This window comes from Bombina bombina, chromosome 3 (assembly GCF_027579735.1).
Source record: "Bombina bombina isolate aBomBom1 chromosome 3, aBomBom1.pri, whole genome shotgun sequence".
Classification (NCBI taxonomy): Eukaryota; Metazoa; Chordata; class Amphibia; order Anura; family Bombinatoridae; genus Bombina; species Bombina bombina.
The window spans coordinates 581,888,014-581,907,859 of record NC_069501.1 but is presented as its reverse complement, the minus strand read 5'-3'; positions in this window follow the sequence as shown (position 1 = coordinate 581,907,859).

Sequence of the window (19,846 nt, the reverse complement as noted above, 5' to 3'; positions counted from 1 at the left end):
GAATATTAGTAGCTTACATACATTAGTCATATTTAGTTCTTAATTAGATATTTAGGGATCACAATCAGACACTTAGATGAATTTCTAATTTTTAGATGGGATTTCAGTCCTCTATTTTTGAAATGATGAATAAGACACCTATTGAAGATCAACTGTTTACCCCTGAATTGACTTTCAAAGACCATGCATTATCCAGGTTGGTGTACCAATGCATGCTAGTTAAGAATCACAGGAAGAATGTTGATTATTGGTAGTTTACATACATTAGTCATACATATTTCATCATTAGATATTTAGGGATCACAATCAGAAAAAGGAATACATATTATAGTTGATATAGAGGTATTTGAATGGACATGAAATATGACATTTATGTTCAACATATATATTATTGAAATGTGATATACATTATTATGTATAATTAGAAAATCAGATTTTTTTTTTAATTTTATTACACAATATAATGGGGTTTTTTTTTTAATTTTTTTAAATATAATTAATAAATATCTTTAAAAAATGTTGAACAAAGTTAGAGCATAGACACAAGATGATTGTAAATGTATTTTATGAATCTTTGACTACGTGTGTATTAACTTTGTTAAAAAAAATGTTTTAAATTTCAGATTGGCATCTGATGACTTCCAGGAATATTTTTTTCTTTTTGGTTCAGAAACTATTACATTTTAAAATGGTAATAATAAACATTTTAGTATTAAATACACTCTTTGGAACAGATTATAATAAATATCCATATAATCTGTCAATAAAAAAACAATTTGACTCCCATGACTGGTAGTTGTCTATTTGACAAGCACATGCATAAGATAAAATAATGCACTAATTGTGGAAAATCCACTGATTCCGAGAATATTACATTAAACTATCTTTTTTAACATTCATTGGGGAGTGAGATCCATCGATGCTTTTCTTTTGAAATTCTTAGATGTTAAAATAATTTCGGATATAGTCAATTTCTCAAAAATTATTTGTTTTCACTTTTAAGAAGGGGAAGTGGTTCAATTACATTAAAGTGACAGTGTTGTTGAATGTAAAATTAATTTTATAAGATCTTGTATCTTCCTTAGGTATCTCAAAACATTATTTGCTAAATTATTTTAATTTTTACATTTATAAATGGTAGGTCATTTAACTTGATATTTTTCACAAGCTAGTTATTGGATGGCAGGTTAATCGATTTGATTTTCTAGTGGAGTCATTTAACTATAGTTAATAATATTATGTAGTTTTTAAAATCTTACCTCTTGGGTTAGACATCACATATCTATATATAATTTTCATTCCCCTTTAGTTTATTTTGACAATGTTAAATCAACATTACAAATGTTTTTGTCCTTAAAGGGACATTCACAAAGTATATTGTGTATTGATTTTTAAAAAATTCATAAAATAATTTAAACATATTTAGAAAGTACTATAGAATTACATTCAGTCTTTAAATATACTTTGAAAAAAACCCATCAATGCACATATCTTAGTCAATTACATAAGGTATCTATGTGCAACCAACAATCAGCATCAAAATAGCCTATGTAGATATGTATTTAATCCAAAAATATATATAATTACAATCTAATGATTGAATACCAAAACATATTAAGTTGTTCAAATATTATAATCTTATCCAAAATGCATACATAACATATATCTTAATGTCCCTCTAAGCTGAAGACTCCGAAATACCTCCTTTACAATATATATTTCAGTCAGTGTGTAAAACAATCCAGAAGTTAATCTAAATTTTATTTACTCATATGTTATACTAATTTATCAAAAGGAAGGTGCCTAGGTTTCTGATATTTCAAGCATTATTGTGAAATGTTTATTTAAAGGGACATGAACTAAAAATATACTTAAAGGGAGACAGTTAAAAAATTAATGATTTATACATTCTGAATGAGTATTCTATTTTAAGCAACTTTAAAAATTGTCTCATATTATGAATGCTCCTTGTGATGTTGCTATCATTACTTTAAAAATAATGCATTAAATAGATAATTTATTTGCTTCAGTACTCTGGACTGAACTTGGTTTTTTGTGGTGGATTAATTTATCCAACAATCATCAAGGACAACCCAGGTTTTTTGAAACAATTGTCCGTAATCTCAAATATCATTATTGATTTGCAAAGAAAGATAACAAGATAATTGTTAACATTTGAGAATCGGATTAAATTATAACGTTGATTAACATTTCATGCTCAATCTGAATCACCAACGCTAAATTTGTTTGGACAGTGTCCCTTTAAGAGATTTAAATAGTGTATTTACTTCTCTTCCTATCTTGACATACTTTGCTTGAAAAGCATATCGAGATAGGCTCAGTAGATGAAGATTGGTGGATGCACAGAGATGCCTTATGTGATTGTCTCAACCATGTGCATTTAAATTTCTTCTGTTGAGGATATCTAAATACTAAGATAAATTGATTTACATTTTAAAGTCTAAACAATCTTCTATCTCTACAGATCATTTGATACAATTGTTTGTTTGTAATGTCTATTTAAAAATAAAGACGCCATTGCACAATAACATATATGAGCACTTCAGACAAATACAAGCTCGAGGTTTATTTACTAATAACAAACAAACCTGTAGTTTAACATTTATAAACAGATTATCCAAGTTACTGACCTTATAACCTGAATTTGAACATTCAGAAATATTGCGTGGGAAACGCATCTTGAAACACCAGATTAGCATCTTTAAACATTAGAGTCTAATGTCATGCAATAGCACACAATCAATGTGCATTATGAAATACATTTAATAGAGCAATATCAATACTTCACAATAAGTCAATAAATGGATTTTATGAACAATAAAGACATACAATATTAAATGTGTATTTGTATTAAAGAAACAGACCGTTATTAAACCGAGAAATGTCTACAACATTTAATAATGTGACAGTATTAGATGTTAAAGAGAATTTAATCATTAATATTTAACGGATCACGGATATTAAATCTGCGTCACACATATCCGCATGACAGGCCCATGAGTTACAAATAAGTCTACATGAAAAATGAAGTAACAGCACCACCATGAGGTATGTGTAAGGAAGTTACTAAGATATGAAACATTAAGGAACGGCCAATCAGAGTTCATCACACAAACACAACTTGAGTCAGGATGGTCTCACAGACATTCTAACAATATTTCAAACTTTTATCCAATCAGATGTACAGATAACTTGTCCCATGGTGCATCTCATGTTTACTTCACCATATAAAAGTCCATTACACGTTGCCATCTTTGTCAGTTCTCTAATGCCTGCAGGCAGTATATCTGATTATTTATAAAAAAAAGATCTACAACCCAGCAGGCATGTCAGCTCCCAGGTTCACCAAGGAGGAGAGCGCTGCACTGGTCCACGCCGTCAAGGACTTTTATCCCCAGCTGTTTGGGAACAAGAGAAGGTTGACAGATGCGCCTGTTAAGAAGGCCCTCTGGGAGTCTATCACCAATGCGGTTAGATTGGTGTGTGACGTCCAGAGGACCCAGGATCAGATCATGAGGAGATTCGGAGATATGAGGTTGCGGTTAACAAAAAAAGTCAACCTCATAAGGGACTGGGTACAAGCCCGTAAAAGAAGTGGCAAAAGAGAGGCCCCGCGGAAACTGTACCTACTCCCTTATGAGGTGACTTTATGCGAGCTCCTCAATCTCCGGGTCCGCAAAAGATTCAGATCCTCGCCATCCTCGGCCTCCTCTTCTTCCCTCCCAGCTGCGGGATCTGAAAGTCCTGACGTGGGGGCCAGGGCAGCTGCTTCTCCGTCCGGTGGCCTGGGAGGAGATGGAGAATCTGAACCAGGTAATTATCCAACTTCATATAATATCTTAATATTTTTTTTTTAATCAAAAAATGTGTATATAGTCAGATACTAAACCTATACAGATCTCACAACATACACTACATATGATGTTTAGATATCTGATTTTAGATTAGTGACACATGAAATAGGAATGATGTGTCTTGCGCTCTACAGAATATGCGTCACAGAGCAAAAATGGAATTTCGCATACACGTTAACATGGCTTTGCTGTAAGTGGCATTGCTTTATACATGTTGGTCAAATGACGGATGCGTAATTCCACTTTGAATCATTGCGCAATGATCGCGAAAATGGAATTGCGCATACACGTTAACATGGCTTTGCTGTAAGTGGCATTGCTTTATACATGTTGGTCAAATGACGGATGCGTAATTCCGCTTTGAATCATTGCGCAATGATCGCGAAAATGGAATTGCGCATACACGTTAACATGGCTTTGCTGTAAGTGGCATTGCTTTATACATGTTGGTCAAATGACGGATGCGTAATTCCGCTTTGAATCATTGCGCAATGATCGCGAAAATGGAATTGCGCATACACGTTAACATGGCTTTGCTGTAAGTGGCATTGCTTTATACATGTTGGTCAAATGACGGATGCGTAATTCCGCTTTGAATCATTGCGCAATGATCGCGAAAATGGAATTGCGCATACACGTTAACATGGCTTTGCTGTAAGTGGCATTGCTTTATACATGTTGGTCAAATGACGGATGCGTAATTCCGCTTTGAATCATTGCGCAATGATCGCGAAAATGGAATTGCGCATACACGTTAACATGGCTTTGCTGTAAGTGGCATTGCTTTATACATGTTGGTCAAAATGAAATGTGAATTATTATATATGTGAAGAATACAGTATTCTTATTTTCAGTATTATACATAATAAAAAAAAGAAGAATCCAAATAAATTATAACATATTCCCATCAATTGATGAGAATGAAATAACACCAAAAAATAATTAAAGCTACAGTAAACAACACAACTGATTGAAAATAAGAGTACAGGATATATTTATCATGAATTGAATTGAGGAAACAATTAACTCATGGGACTACCAAAGGATTAATAGTTTTAAATTGATTTGCTAATAATGTAAAGATTTTAAACATGGCATGATTTGTATTAATGATATGCAATCCTCATTTAATATATTACAGATATGGATATTGCTGCTGGATCCTTAAGGCAGGGCTTGTCACAGTATGGTATGTCTCATTTTAATTGACATTTGTCTTAGAAACATGGACAGAACATTACATACTAAATCCACATTGTTCAATATTTATATGTAATGTCCCTTTAATAGATGAAAATTAAATAATTCTTCGGATATCCTTAAATAACATATTAGATTTGAATTGCATGCTCAATCCCATTCATTACATCAACATATGGAGTAGAGAATTCATTAACACCAACATTGTCAAATCAATATAATTTTATATTAAAGGGATACTGAGCTACAATTATTAATGTTGTCATTCAGATAGAGTATGCAATATTAATAAACATTTAAATATAATACTATCATCATATGTGAAATATTCTATTGCTAAATGTATTTTAAAATCAAGAATGTACGTTTATCTGCATCTCAATTTTGGTTGACCAACCTGGGTTTTTATTGATGATTGGTGGATACCTTCAATAAACAATATTTATTGAATACAATATTGCTTATCTGCCTTTAAGATTAAAATGTAGCAACATTCAAATTATAATAGGAGTCAATGTTAAATCATTTTGAACAGTTTGAACAGAGAAATCAATGATTTAAATAAATCATGTCAGTGTCCCTTTAATAAACAATAGATTCATTCATCTTTACATTCTTTGGATTAAACAATATTGATATATAATTCACATATTCACTGTTGGAGTTACTTTATAGATATCAGCATACTCTAACAGCACCATGATTACATATTTGTACTAATCAATTTGGTTTTGTATTGTGATAAATATGTGTTGTGTCCTAAACAAGATTACTGTACATTGCACAAATGGCTCGATGTGCCACATGTGTTTGTTTAGATTTGTCAACAGCTGTTCTTCAAAATGTGGTTTGTGTGTATTCTTTTAAGAACATTGATCAATGGGTATATTTAGATATGCAATAGCATCGTATGAGATGAGTTTGATGTCTAATATAGTCTGAAATTAAATATATGTTCAATACATCATTTTTAACAGAATCCCCTTGATTCAATCAAGCATTTTTTGGTTTAATGACTGCTCTATTCTTCACATTTTCAAGTTGATTAATCTTAAAATTCGATACAGATGTGATTTAGTGATATCCCAAATGTGTTTACTAATATATATCTATATCATTCATAGAGAGAGTTGGTGTGGGGAGCCCACAGGAATCCAGCAGTGACACAGAGCTACCTTTGCGGTCTCCTGGTAAGTCAATTGACTCATTTATATGTCATTTAAGGTGTATTGGTAATCAATATTATGAGCATGATTCTGATGAAGCATAACATTTGAAACAAACATATAATTTTCTCTTCTGATTATATATTAATTTTCTTTTAATATTGAAAGATTAATAATTAAAACTTTATTAGTCTACACATTTGTTATTCAGAAGATGTATAGCATATGTTTGTTTCCATGTTCATTTTTGACAACAGTCATCAAGTGATACACACATGAGAAATCTTAAATGTTCTATGTACTATGCTTTTATGATTTTTAAATTAATACAAACAATACATCGAAAATCTGAATCATTGAGAATAACAAATCTAATGTCATTTGTATGCTCCATCAAAATGATGTAAATCATAACTTTGGGTGTGTATATCTTTAATGCAACATTGATGTGTGTCTTTGAACAACAGTAACATATGTTATAATATCTGTTCTTAACGTTACACAACATGTTATGTTTTACAAAGATTGATTTAACATATGTGACGGAGGAGGAAGAGGCTGCCTTGGAGTCTAATGGTATGTGAAATATATCTATCATGTTTCCAACATGTTGCTTTATTTGAAATCATTTCATTGAAGACATTCAAAGTCTACAGCTTTTGCACTTTAAAAAGGAATATTATTTGTCTGTTCAAATACACTACTGCCCCCTTTCTATATCAGGCAGCATGAAAATATTATTTTTTAAAAAAATGTATAATTCATGCCATCATTATGTCACATGCATATTCCAGGCCAAAACACAATAATAATGTTATAATTGTACAGACAGTAATTTATATTCATCTGAGTGCCTATATGCATACCATATCCTCATTTCATAATTGTTTACAAATTCAAACACACTTCGACGTATATTGAAAACATAATCAATTTGAAATGCGTTGATTTGATTTCATGATGTATGAGATGTTAATATATATTTTTTAAATTTTCAGATGGATCCGCCACTTCTGGTCATCTGGTTTCCGCCCCTGCCCAGTCCCCTGTCCATGCCCAGACCCCTGCCCATGCCCAGACCCCTGCCCATGCCCATACCCCTGCCCATGCCCAGACCACTGCCCAGGCCCAGACCCCTGCCCATGCCCAGACCACTGCCCATGCCCTGACTCCTGCCCATGCCCAGACCCCTGCTGGCCCTTCCCATTTATCATTTCCTGCCCCTCCCAAAAAACACCCCTACAACCCCCTTCGCCGCTCTCCCCGTATTATGGCCCGTACAGCTGCCCAGACCCCAACTCCCCACTCCCCAGCTGTACGGCCTACCCCGGAGCAGCAGCTCATCCCTCCCGAAGCCAATCCCATCCCTCCCCAACCCAATCCCATCCCTCCCCCCTGTCTCAACCTTCATTGTCCTGGGTGTCGGATTGTCCTTCCCAGGCACAGCTGTAAGTATCATTCAAAATCAACATTATAAGATACTTAAAGGTACACTGAAGGTAAATATTTTATATTGTGATTCAAATAGAGCATGCAATGTTAATCAAATTTATAATTTACTACTCTTATGAATTATTCTTCATTCTCTTGCTATCTTTATTGAAACAAAGAAATGCCTATAATTAATTTTAAATAGAAAATAATTGTGGACATCATTTCTTTATTGTTGGATGAATGTATCCATCAACCAGCAGGGACAAACAAAGTTGATAAACAAATATGGCCTGCCCTAAAAACCGACATTCTTGCATTCAAAATCTAGCTATAGAATTCTAACATTTAAAGAATATGTGTAATTTTTAAATATTTGTAATGTCATGCTCTATCTGAATCAGTCAATTAAATATTTAGGTTCAGTGTCCCTTTAATTTGATATCACTACATATACCAATCACCACTACTTGGATCCAACAATTTATGTACAAATGTTTATACATTATCTCTTGTCTAACCCAGTGGGAATGTAATTTCTTCAGGTTGCTATGTTTACACAGCTTGTCCTCAATGCCAAAATGTTTAAGGATAGGTGTGCCTACCACAGTATAATTAAAATATTTAAATTGCTAATGTAAGTACAATGTAAATCTTTTAACAAGATTTGATACACTCAAGCTGTATAAGTGGATCATCGAAAACCAATTAAAGGGGACAACATGTTTGAGTAAACTGTCCCTTTAATGATTTCGGTCTGTCTGAATAACATATTTCATGTGTAAAGAATCAATTTAAACTAATTGATGTAAAGAATGATTTGTATTTATGATGACAATGTATCTTTGCTTATTTTTTTGTCTGTTGTGTAATTATCCTTAATATTTAATTTATTCTTTATTTTAGGCTGTGACTCAGCATGGCTCATGCTAGAAGGTATAGCAAGAGTAGAGCAGGCCGTGTTGAGGAACGCAGCTGTCCTGAGAGGGATGAACGACACCGTGCAGGCCCAGCTCCGGGTTCAGGACTTGACTCTGCGTGAAATCATGCGATTAAGTTCAAGGCCTGAATCTGGAGCTGGACATGCACAGGACGATGAAGAGGATGACCAGTAAGTGGAGGATCTGGAGATGCTCCAAGGTGGCAGATAAGAATCCTCCGTCCACATGTTGATGTTTTTTTTTATTGTTGCCATTTGGCCTTTTTCAAAGTTTATTGTTGTGCCTGTTGCACTCTTTTACCTTGTCATATGTCTCCAATGGGGCTATGGTGGCCCTTGGCAACTCTCTTCATGGACTGTGATGCACTGTGTTACCTTGTCATATGTCTCCAATGGGGCTATGCTGGCCCTTGGCAACTCTCTTCATGGACTGTGATGCACTGTGTTACCTTGTCATATGTCTCCAATGGGGCTATGCTGGCCCTTGGTAACTCTCTTCATGGACTGTGATGCACTCTTTTACCTTGTCATATGTCTCCAATGGGGCTATGGTGGCCCTTGGCAACTCTCTTCATGGACTGTGATGCACTGTGTTACCTTGTCATATGTCTCCAATGGGGCTATGCTGGCCCTTGGTAACTCTCTTCATGGACTGTGATGCACTCTTTTACCTTGTCATATGTCTCCAATGGGGCTATGGTGGCCCTTGGCAACTCTCTTCATGGACTGTGATGCACTGTGTTACCTTGTCATATGTCTCCAATGGGGCTATGCTGGCCCTTGGTAACTCTCTTCATGGACTGTGATGCACTCTTTTACCTTGTCATATGTCTCCAATGGGGCTATGGTGGCCCTTGGCAACTCTCTTCATGGACTGTGATGCACTCTGTTACCTTGTCATATGGCTCAAATATTCCTTATTTTTACAAGATTATTTCTAAACGTTGTTGATGTTTTCTTACATACTAATAAAAGACATGTCATTGCACGATTCTTTGTCCTCATTCTTCATGTTATTTTTTGAAAGCTCTAGTTTATCTTGTTGATCCTTAAAGGGACCTACCAAAAATATTTTTTTATAAAAAATCATATATGTAAGACAATTGTAAATGACTTTAAGATTAACATCTCCAATGTAATCTTATTATTTGTCTTTATATATTTTTCTCTTAGCTTTATCATTGCATGATTATGATTAGCATAGTAATTGTTTTATATATGTATATATAGATTGTTATTTGTGTATATATGTATATTTCAATTTTCACATCCATGTGTGTATTTAGAAACTCTGCATGAATTGATGCACCTTTAACACATGATCTGAGGATTGATACAATGATATAATCCCTGTAAAGTGTTCATTTTATTGAAATAGTATTGTCTATGTGTATCCTCTTTTTAAAAACAAAATCATGTCCCTTTAAGTGATGGTGAGCACAATTGTTAATGAATGTATTTCCATTTCTAAAGCGTTTTTGTCCTTTTTACATGAACAAGGACATATAATCTTATTAATAAACAATCTTATTGTAATGTTGACAGCACATGTATTTCATTTTCAATTATATCTTATTGTAAAAGTGTAACCAAATAAATCTCTGTGTGTAATGCAAATATTTTAGATGATGAATATTTTTTAACAAATATGTTAACAAAATACTTCTCCTCCCATATATGGCTATAGGTAGGCTGACCATATTTAAACTTGAATAAATGACACGTTTAATCAATCCATGTATAATTATTGTTATTCCAAAACAATCAAAACATATCTTAAAACATCAATGGCATATGTATTTCTCATGTGTATCTTTTAAATGTTAAAGATATACACCATAGCTATAGTTCAAGGGACAGTCAAGTCCGAAAAGATGATTCATGATTTGGTGACATTCCTAGATAGCAATCTAGACACATACTAGTTCCTAAAATATAAATACGTTTCTTAGTGATATGCCAAGCTGTCAACTGAGTCCTTGTATTGGCTGCGGTTTTTCAGCGATCTCGGATGCGCCATGTTGCTTAAGACGTCACCTGCCAGGCTGTCCAATGATTCCTTGTATTGACTGACGTTCTTACGTGATCAAGAATGTGCCTTTTATTGGATGGCGTTTTGACGCGATCAAGGATGCGCCTTTTTTTTTGGGCGTTCTTACGTGATCAAGAATGTGCCTTTTATTGGATGGCGTTCTTACGTAATCAAGGAAGCGCCATGTTAAGACGTCACATGCAAAGGTAAAAAAACGTCTGATTGGATTACGTAGTCCCGCAATATTTGTTTGTGCACGTTAAACACGTTTGTGACTGCAGCCAATTTTAAAAACCTTGCGAATATGTATTATTTGCATCATGTTACATTGTTGACCCGTAGCTGATAAAGACCACCACATTCTCTTTTGCTGGATGTCTGTTTGAATAAACGAACAAAAGCAAAATGTTTTCATGCATATGATATTTCGAGGCAAGTGTAAATCTCTATAGTCCATGTTGTTTAATATGTTTGTCAACAATATGTTCCTTTTTCAGAAAAATTACTGTTGTGTTTAATGTTAAAGATATCTAATTAATAAATATGCGCTATTGTGTTAGAATAAAGTAATCAATATGCATTTAGCTTTATCATATGCTAAATATATGATGCCGACTTCTTCTAAATGTAATTTTGTTGTATATTTTATTAAAGGTTCATTAGACACTCACATTATAAATTAAATCTTTTAATTTGGTCTCTAGTTAGATAGTCCATTGTTTAACAAATACACGTTTCATTTTGCTTCTGTTCAAATAAAATGTAATTAATTATCAGACTCCTCGCCAAGCCTCTAAGTTTCATTTGAGTACCATCTCCAGCTTTCTCCTGTTTTGTGTATAATGGTGTTTTGTCTTGTTTTACGGTTGTAATGGGGGTTCATCTATATTTTCAATAGAGCTAACCCGATTTTCTTTGAAAGTGTTTGAAGCTTTGTAATATTGATATCAGTATATGTTAATCTTGTTGTTTGTAGTAGTGTCTATTACATACAGTTCTATTAAAAATATAGTATACTGTCCCTTTAATGCAAATGTTGATTTTTGTATCATGTATGAGTTCCACATTGTTTAATCTTCAAATATATTATTGTTAGCATATTTTCACCCCCCACTCCTAAAAGGACTTTAAACCATATTCATTGTTAAAACAAATGTCTTTCTAAAAAAAAATTAACACAATAATGTCTCTTTAAGAAAATAGACTTTATTTAACACGTCAATATAAATCTGATTTCAATATTTAATTTTTTAACAAGTACATGTAGATATACCAACAAGCTTCAAATATGTGTTAGCATATGTAATTTTGTTAAAGGGACAGTTTAGAAAACAAATAATGTTTTGCATTATTCTAAAAGTCAATTTTGTAATATCAATGATATCAAATGTTTCTCACCAATTAATCATTTGTCTGTGTTTATTTAAATTTGCTAGCTAAACCTATGAGGTTCGTGTGCTCATTTCTTCGAGCTTGAAGAGTGCATGTAATCATTATACAATTTGACCACTAGAGGGCATTTGGATAGCATTTGTATATGTAAAACCTTGTGCTCATACAGCATATTATTTACCATGTATTGATCATTGATATCTAAAATGTTGTTATGTCAGAACATCAAATAAGTGGTCATTTTTCCTAGTCATAGATACAAGGTTAAGCACATAAGTCACACGTATTTCTCCATGTTTTGTTGTTTCCAACTTGATAATGCGTAATACAGTGTTTTCTTTGTAATCAATAATTTTCTGACTGTCCCTTTAAGCTGTGTTATTGGCATTCAAACAGTAATATGCCATCATGGATAATTGTAATGGTAATTTTGTTTGCGATTCGGGAAACAGTTTGGACATCACATCACAGAAACCAATTAATATCATGAACAAGGATAGGTATGTGATGATGTGGTTTTCACACACTTATAACCCACACTCTGCAAACAATCTGCCTCCATGGACCCGGTCCCATAGAAGTAGATTATATACAGAGTGTGGTCCACAAGTGTATGAAAACCACATCATCACATACCTATCCATTACACATTAAATAAAAAAAACATTAAAGATGAAAATAAATACTTACTTCCTCTTCCTTCCCCTCTTCCCACGGGGCTGAGGCTCTGGGAGGGGCAACTGCCGACTCCGAAGAGTTCTGGGACGACCAAGGTGAGGAGGAGAAGATGGCTGAGGAGGAGAAGATGGCTGAGGAGGAGAAGATGGCTGAGGAGGAGAAGATGGCGGAGGAGGAGAAGATGGCTGAGGAGGAGAAGATGGCTGAAGAGGAGGAGATGGCTGAAGAGGAGGAGATAGCTGAAGAGGAGGAGATGGCTGAAGAGGAGTAGATGGCCCGGCAGGAGTAGAGGGGCCGGCAGGAGGAGATGGCCCAGCAGAGGGAGGCCCAGCAGCAAGAGGCCCAGCAGCAGGAGGCCCAGCAGCAGGAGGCGGACCAGGAGGTAGACCAGCATGCGCCTCCCGGAAAAAATTGAACATCTCTTGGTGCAGATTAATGATTCGGTTTTGGCCTTGTTCGATTCTATTAAGTTAGTTTATTATTTTGTTTTGGCCTTCAATTATTTGATTTTGTCCATCAAGAATTCGAGTTCGGCCTTCGATATTTTGTATCCGGGAGTTACGCATCTGGTCTATGTAGTCCAGTAGAACCTGCACCTCCGCTATTTCCTCTTGTTGTGCTTGGCGGGGTACCCGTGCATGGCGGGGTGCCCGTGCACCGCGGTGTGCGGGTCCTTGAGGGTCCTCTGGTTCCGCGGGCTCCTCCTCTGCTTCCGGGGCCTCTTCATCAGCTTCTGTGCGCTCTTCGTCATGGGGGGCCTCTTCCCTTTGAAGTGGAAATTCCTCCCCACAACTCTCATCCCGGGGAGATGGATGAGGCTGTGTTTCTTGTGCTGCCTCCTCCCCAGACTCTGTATATTTAAAAAAAAAAAAAAAATGTAGATATTAGCATATTTGCAAATCAAGCTTTAAATGACTTAGCTTACGATACAATTACAAATGCAGAATCATTAATCCACTTTGAAATCTAACAAACAATCAATACGATTTCCGCATTTTCTAAACTGTGTTTGTGATATCTCTGGTCAATCTGAATGTTTTCGCGTTTGTTTTCAGTCTGTTTAAATGCACACCTAACCTATAGCCTAGATACTGATGTAACCGCAAAGTAATTGAATGCGTGTAAACAACGTTATAGCATTATCTAAACTGCAAAGGTTTACAATGGCACTACTGTGGCAGTCCCCACAAATATTAAGTCAGTTAACGTCCTACTTGTTGCACATGAATTCTGCCCCAAGTGGAGTGAATTGCGTTTACAAACTGTGGGTTGGTGCTCCGCATTAATTGGAACTATAGCAAGAAGGAAGTGGATAGAAGATCCACTGATAGAATGCAGCTAGCACTCTATGCCTAGGCTGAAAAGGCGTACGATCCGGTTATAGTTAAAACATAACTTTTATTAATATGTTGATTAAAATACGCACAAACATACATACATATATTAAAATAACCACTCTGTTGCGAGATTCTGTATAAAGGTGATGGCTAGATATTTTTAATATGGGCCTAAAGTATTGGATGCCGTCACCTATAGAAATATAATAATTAAGATTTAGTAAATTAGGGGACTCGTTCTCGTCACCTGTGATCAAGTAAATGTAATGTAGGGAGACAGAGTTAACTTGCTAATTTTACGTAAATCCAATATATATTACGATAATGCTCAGTCTAAACTCAGCTCCCCTACATATATATGTCTGTTAGTATTATAGTGTACACAATATCTTACACAGTGGATTTTATGAAGAAACCAATACTTAATCTTGTAATGGACTAAATATACCTGACTGGTAATTCTGTGAGTTTTATAATACCTAGGCGTTAGACACCTTCATTAAATAAATGCCTATATTGACGCCTGTACCGTTCTGTCAGGAGTAAATCTTGTGATCCACTGTGAATTTATCAGGTATAATCTGATTCTATTAGATTCCTAAGATAATGCATTCCGTGTGTGACTGTTGGGTTCGTTTAGAAAATAATATTAGTTGTTAGCGGTTGTCCGGGTCAGATTAATTCAATGTCTGGTGTTGTATGTTAGAGACAGACTGGACAATTTATATTTCGATTGTACCTTCTAAATAAACGGTACTTAGTAATGTGTTGTCTCGTCCCTTGCCAGAATTGCGATATACGTCTTTGTTGCACAGAATTAATTCTGCTGTATACCCGCTTTTACCAATCTTATAATATATTCCTGTTTATATACACAGGTTATGTGTTTTCATCTTTATTACATAGAGTTGATTCTATTTGACATTTACTTAGACTTCTCAATCATATCATATTTGCCTGTTTATGCACACAGGTTTATAAATTGTACATCAATGCTTCAATTCCCTAACTAGGTTAGTACTAACATAAAGAAGGTCCCTGTGTTCTGTGTGCGCCGATTATAAAATTTACATCAATGGTTCACATGTGCTAACTGTGTAAATATCTATATAGGAGGGTCCCTTTTTATTCTAATAATTCTAAGAGACACAGAACTAATGGTGTACTTTGTTTTGTGTGATCACGGTATTCTGTCCGTAACAATCTGTTAGTTTCAATCACAGTTTCTATCACAGTATCTGTCAGTATCGGTTTGTTAGTTTCTATCCTGTGATTCGAATTGTTTAGTGATGTACTATTAACAGTTCATGTTTGATTTTCGTAGGCACTTGATCTATCTGATTAACTATATGTGAATAGAATTGATTTATCTGAAGGTTTCTGAATATTTCATATATGTATTATAATTCTACAATATCTGGATATAATACTATAGTAGCGGTAGTTAAAGCGCTACACCTTCTGCTACGTTATGCTTACGCTTCAGGGAGCGTTGGTATATCTTAGTGGATATATCGGATATTAATCAATATTTTATCTGGTAAGTATAATATAGAATTACTTTCTATGTAACTTAAAGAATGGCAGTTCTCCCCTTAAATAAAATATTCTATCCTGATATTGACACAGTGATGAGTTCCAGTACTTTTAGGGATACTACGTTAACTAACAATGTCGTTTCTTTGTCATATTATGTACTAAGTAGAATATCGACTTTAGTATATTAGAGATTGTCACGTCTCTCTGTCTAGCTATACACTGTGATACTGCTGATTGCGGTTCAGCGTTATAAGTGACAGGCTGTAGTAACAACTAGTTGTGATTCAGCGTTATGCTTGGCAGGCTCTAGTGACCGAGTAGTTCCACGAGTTACCCCAGAATGAAATTTCAAACTAATACATTTTAAATTCTAGTTTTCATTAAGTTTACTAAATTTTAACAGAGTGGTACTAAAAGAGCGTCTTACTGCTGACGCGTTTCGCCCATAACTGGGCTTTTTCAAAGGCAGCGAGCCCCCGACAATGACCTTATTTAAGGCGCCGTGAACCGGAAGTTCCGCCTCCTCGTAAATTCTATTGGTTATCCACTTGTCAATCTTAACGACTCCATCGTTAAGGTGGTATATACCATAATTAATGACGGTGAGTAATTCTCACCGATAGTGTGCAATTATTTAGTATTCAATGTATATTCTATTTTCACTAAGCTCTTGTACTCTTAATACAATCCTAATTATGCTTTATTTGCATTGGTGTATATAGGTTTTTCTTTTATGATCTATCCTTATACTTGCTGATGTTGTTCTGGATAGTTTTATTGTGTTATCTGTGATCAGTTTGAAGCATTGATACAGGTTGTAACCTTATTATATTTGGTGTTGTTGATCACCTAAGGGGTTCAGATCTACAATATATGTGTACCACCGGGTTTTAAGTAGTTTCATAAGGATGGGGTTATGAAAGATGATTGTGAGAAGCTTTACATATTATTTCGATAGAAGTGCAGATGGTAAATATTGATCGCTGTATTTTTATTTTTATTTTAGTTATCATAGAAATACTAATGCCTCTTATCATGTATTTCTAACCTTTACTGCTACCTCTGTTGCTTATTTGGAATTCACCATTATATTAGAGGTTACATATCCTAATTCTTTGGTTAGGATCCATTACTTGTTTTATCTTTGGTACAGTTAAGTTATTATAATTTCTTGATAAAGGCTAGTTCACTAGGTCCAAACGTGGATATGATTTCTGGCTTGACAACTCACTGATTCGTAATTATTTGGGATTATGAACACTACATACGTGTAAATACACACCTATTTGCCGATTGTGATCTAAAGTAGCCACTGGAATAACAGATAATGTTCTAGTGGGTGAGTATAGCTAATGGGAATGTGATATATAATGTGATTTGTGTGCTAGTCCCGTGGGAGTATCTCCTTGTGTGGTGGGTGCACATCTAAAGTGTCTTGACTTTGGGAGAGACTGAAAAGTTGTGGTGTGTCAAACTTAGTTGATGGTGATTCTTATTAGTGGTAATTGTTGGTTCTACAAATGTGGTAAGGTGTCAGTTAACCATTCTGGCTAATGTTCATAATGTTGAAATAGTTCATGGGTGGTGGAAAATAAATAAATAAAAAAGTATAATAATAAATGTGCCTTAATGTGAATTCTAAACAACTAATATGTGAAAGAAAACGTGAAACTGTGTTAGTGACATGAAAAGTGAGTTAATGTGACAATGTGAGGTTATATATGTTAGTTGTTAAATAACAACTTTATCTTTATTTATCATTCGAATTTGTGACTTATTTCTGAATCTATATTTTGTGAGTTGACAACACATTACTAAGTACCGTTTATTTAGAAGGTACAATCGAAATATAAATTGTCCAGTCTGTCTCTAACATACAACACCAGACATTGAATTAATCTGACCCGGACAACCGCTAACAACTAATATTATTTTCTAAACGAACCCAACAGTCACACACGGAATGCATTATCTTAGGAATCTAATAGAATCAGATTATACCTGATAAATTCACAGTGGATCACAAGATTTACTCCTGACAGAACGGTACAGGCGTCAATATAGGCATTTATTTAATGAAGGTGTCTAACGTCTAGGTATTATAAAACTCACAGAATTACCAGTCAGGTATATTTAGTCCATTACAAGATTAAGTATTGGTTTCTTCATAAAATCCACTGTGTAAGATATTGTGTACACTATAATACTAACAGACATATATATGTAGGGGAGCTGAGTTTAGACTGAGCATTATCGTAATATATATTGGATTTACGTAAAATTAGCAAGTTAACTCTGTCTCCCTACATTACATTTACTTGATCACAGGTGACGAGAACGAGTCCCCTAATTTACTAAATCTTAATTATTATATTTCTATAGGTGACGGCATCCAATACTTTAGGCCCATATTAAAAATATCTAGCCATCACCTTTATACAGAATCTCGCAACAGAGTGGTTATTTTAATATATGTATGTATGTTTGTGCGTATTTTAATCAACATATTAATAAAAGTTATGTTTTAACTATAACCGGATCGTACGCCTTTTCAGCCTAGGCATAGAGTGCTAGCTGCATTCTATCAGTGGATCTTCTATCCACTTCCTTCTTGCTAACGTTATAGCATTAATCTGATCCTTAAAGGGACATGAAACCCAATGTTTTATCTTTCATGATTTAGAAGCATACATTTATTATCAACTTTCTAATGTACTTTTCTTATCTAATTAGCTTCATTCTCTGGATATTCTTTGCTGAAAAGCATATCTAAATATGCTTATAAGATGCTGATTGTTAGCTGAATATAGCTGCCTCCTGTGATTGTTTCACCGTGTGCATGGCTATTTCTTCATTAAAATATATCTCAAGAATGATTCAAATTATGTAATATAAGTACATTTGAATGTTTTGTCAAATTGTATTCGCTACCTCAATCATGAAAGTAAAGGTTTGCGTATAGTGTCCCTTGAAATACATTCGTATGTGAATTTATTGTTCAATGAGCTTACCGTCAGATGAGAGTGACAGGTTCCCGGTATCAATTCCTCCGATACCGACTATTTCCACCTCGGAGATGCTGGGCCGCAACATTTCCTCCCATCGGCAGTACTCTATTTCCAGGGCAGGTCCGCCACCGGTTCCTGCGGCATGTCGGGCCTCCAGGCTTAACTTTTTCTTGAGATCCATCTTACAGTCCTGGTAGCGATGTTTTATCGAATCCAGATCTCTGTTCCGGCCACCCACTGCATTGACTGCATTTCTTATCTCATTCCAGAGCCTCCTCTTGTCAGTCGGGGTAGTCTTCTGGTGCTGCAGCCTCCTATACCTGGCCATATAGGCCTCTACGAGGGCCTCCTTCTCCTCCATCGAAAACCTCGCCTCCCTAGTCGCCTTGGCCTTCCCCTGTGATGATGCCCTCTGTTTCCCGGACTGTGAAGCCCTACTCTGTCCGCCACTGGGCCCAGCCACTTGTTCATCTTGAACCAAGTGGCTGGGTCCACCCACCGCTTCCACCCCCGCTTCCTGCCCCCCTTCCTGCCCCCCTTCCTGCCCTGTTCCTCTCCCCCTCCCTCTCCTCCCCCCTCTACCTCTCCCCTGCCTGGCCTCCATCTGTTCCCTAAACTAAACCCCAAATAATCAAACAAAAAGTGAGTGTGATGAAATGAAAGGGGGTCAAAATAAAGAACTAAAAAGACAAAAAAAGTGCTGAAAGTGTGAGAGGGATGTCAAAAAACAAAGAGGGTAAGGAGTATTTAAATAAACCAAAAGAAGAAGAAGACTAAAAGGAGGATATGTAAACTAAATGTAACTAGGGGATGGGTATGGGATGGGTATGGGGTATGGGATAAGAGTAAATGGGATGAAAGGGAATGGGACTACAGGGAATGGGGTATGGAGTGTAGTATGAGGGGGTAGGGGGTATGGAGTGTATGTAGTGTTCTTGATAAGTGTATGTATGTATTGAATGTGTTTGTGTGTAAATGTGTTACGTGTACAGAAAAATCACTCGCTCGCTAACTCACACTACTACTAATTCTCACTAACACACTACTACTAATTCTCACTAACAAACACTCCCACTAACTCTCACTAACTACCACTAACTCATGCTCCAACTAACAACTCTCACTAACAACTCCCACTAACTCACTCACGCTCCCACTAACAGACTCTCTCCCACTCCCACTAACTCCCACTAACTCACTCACGATAACACTAACAACTGACTCTCTCACGCTAACACTAACTCACTC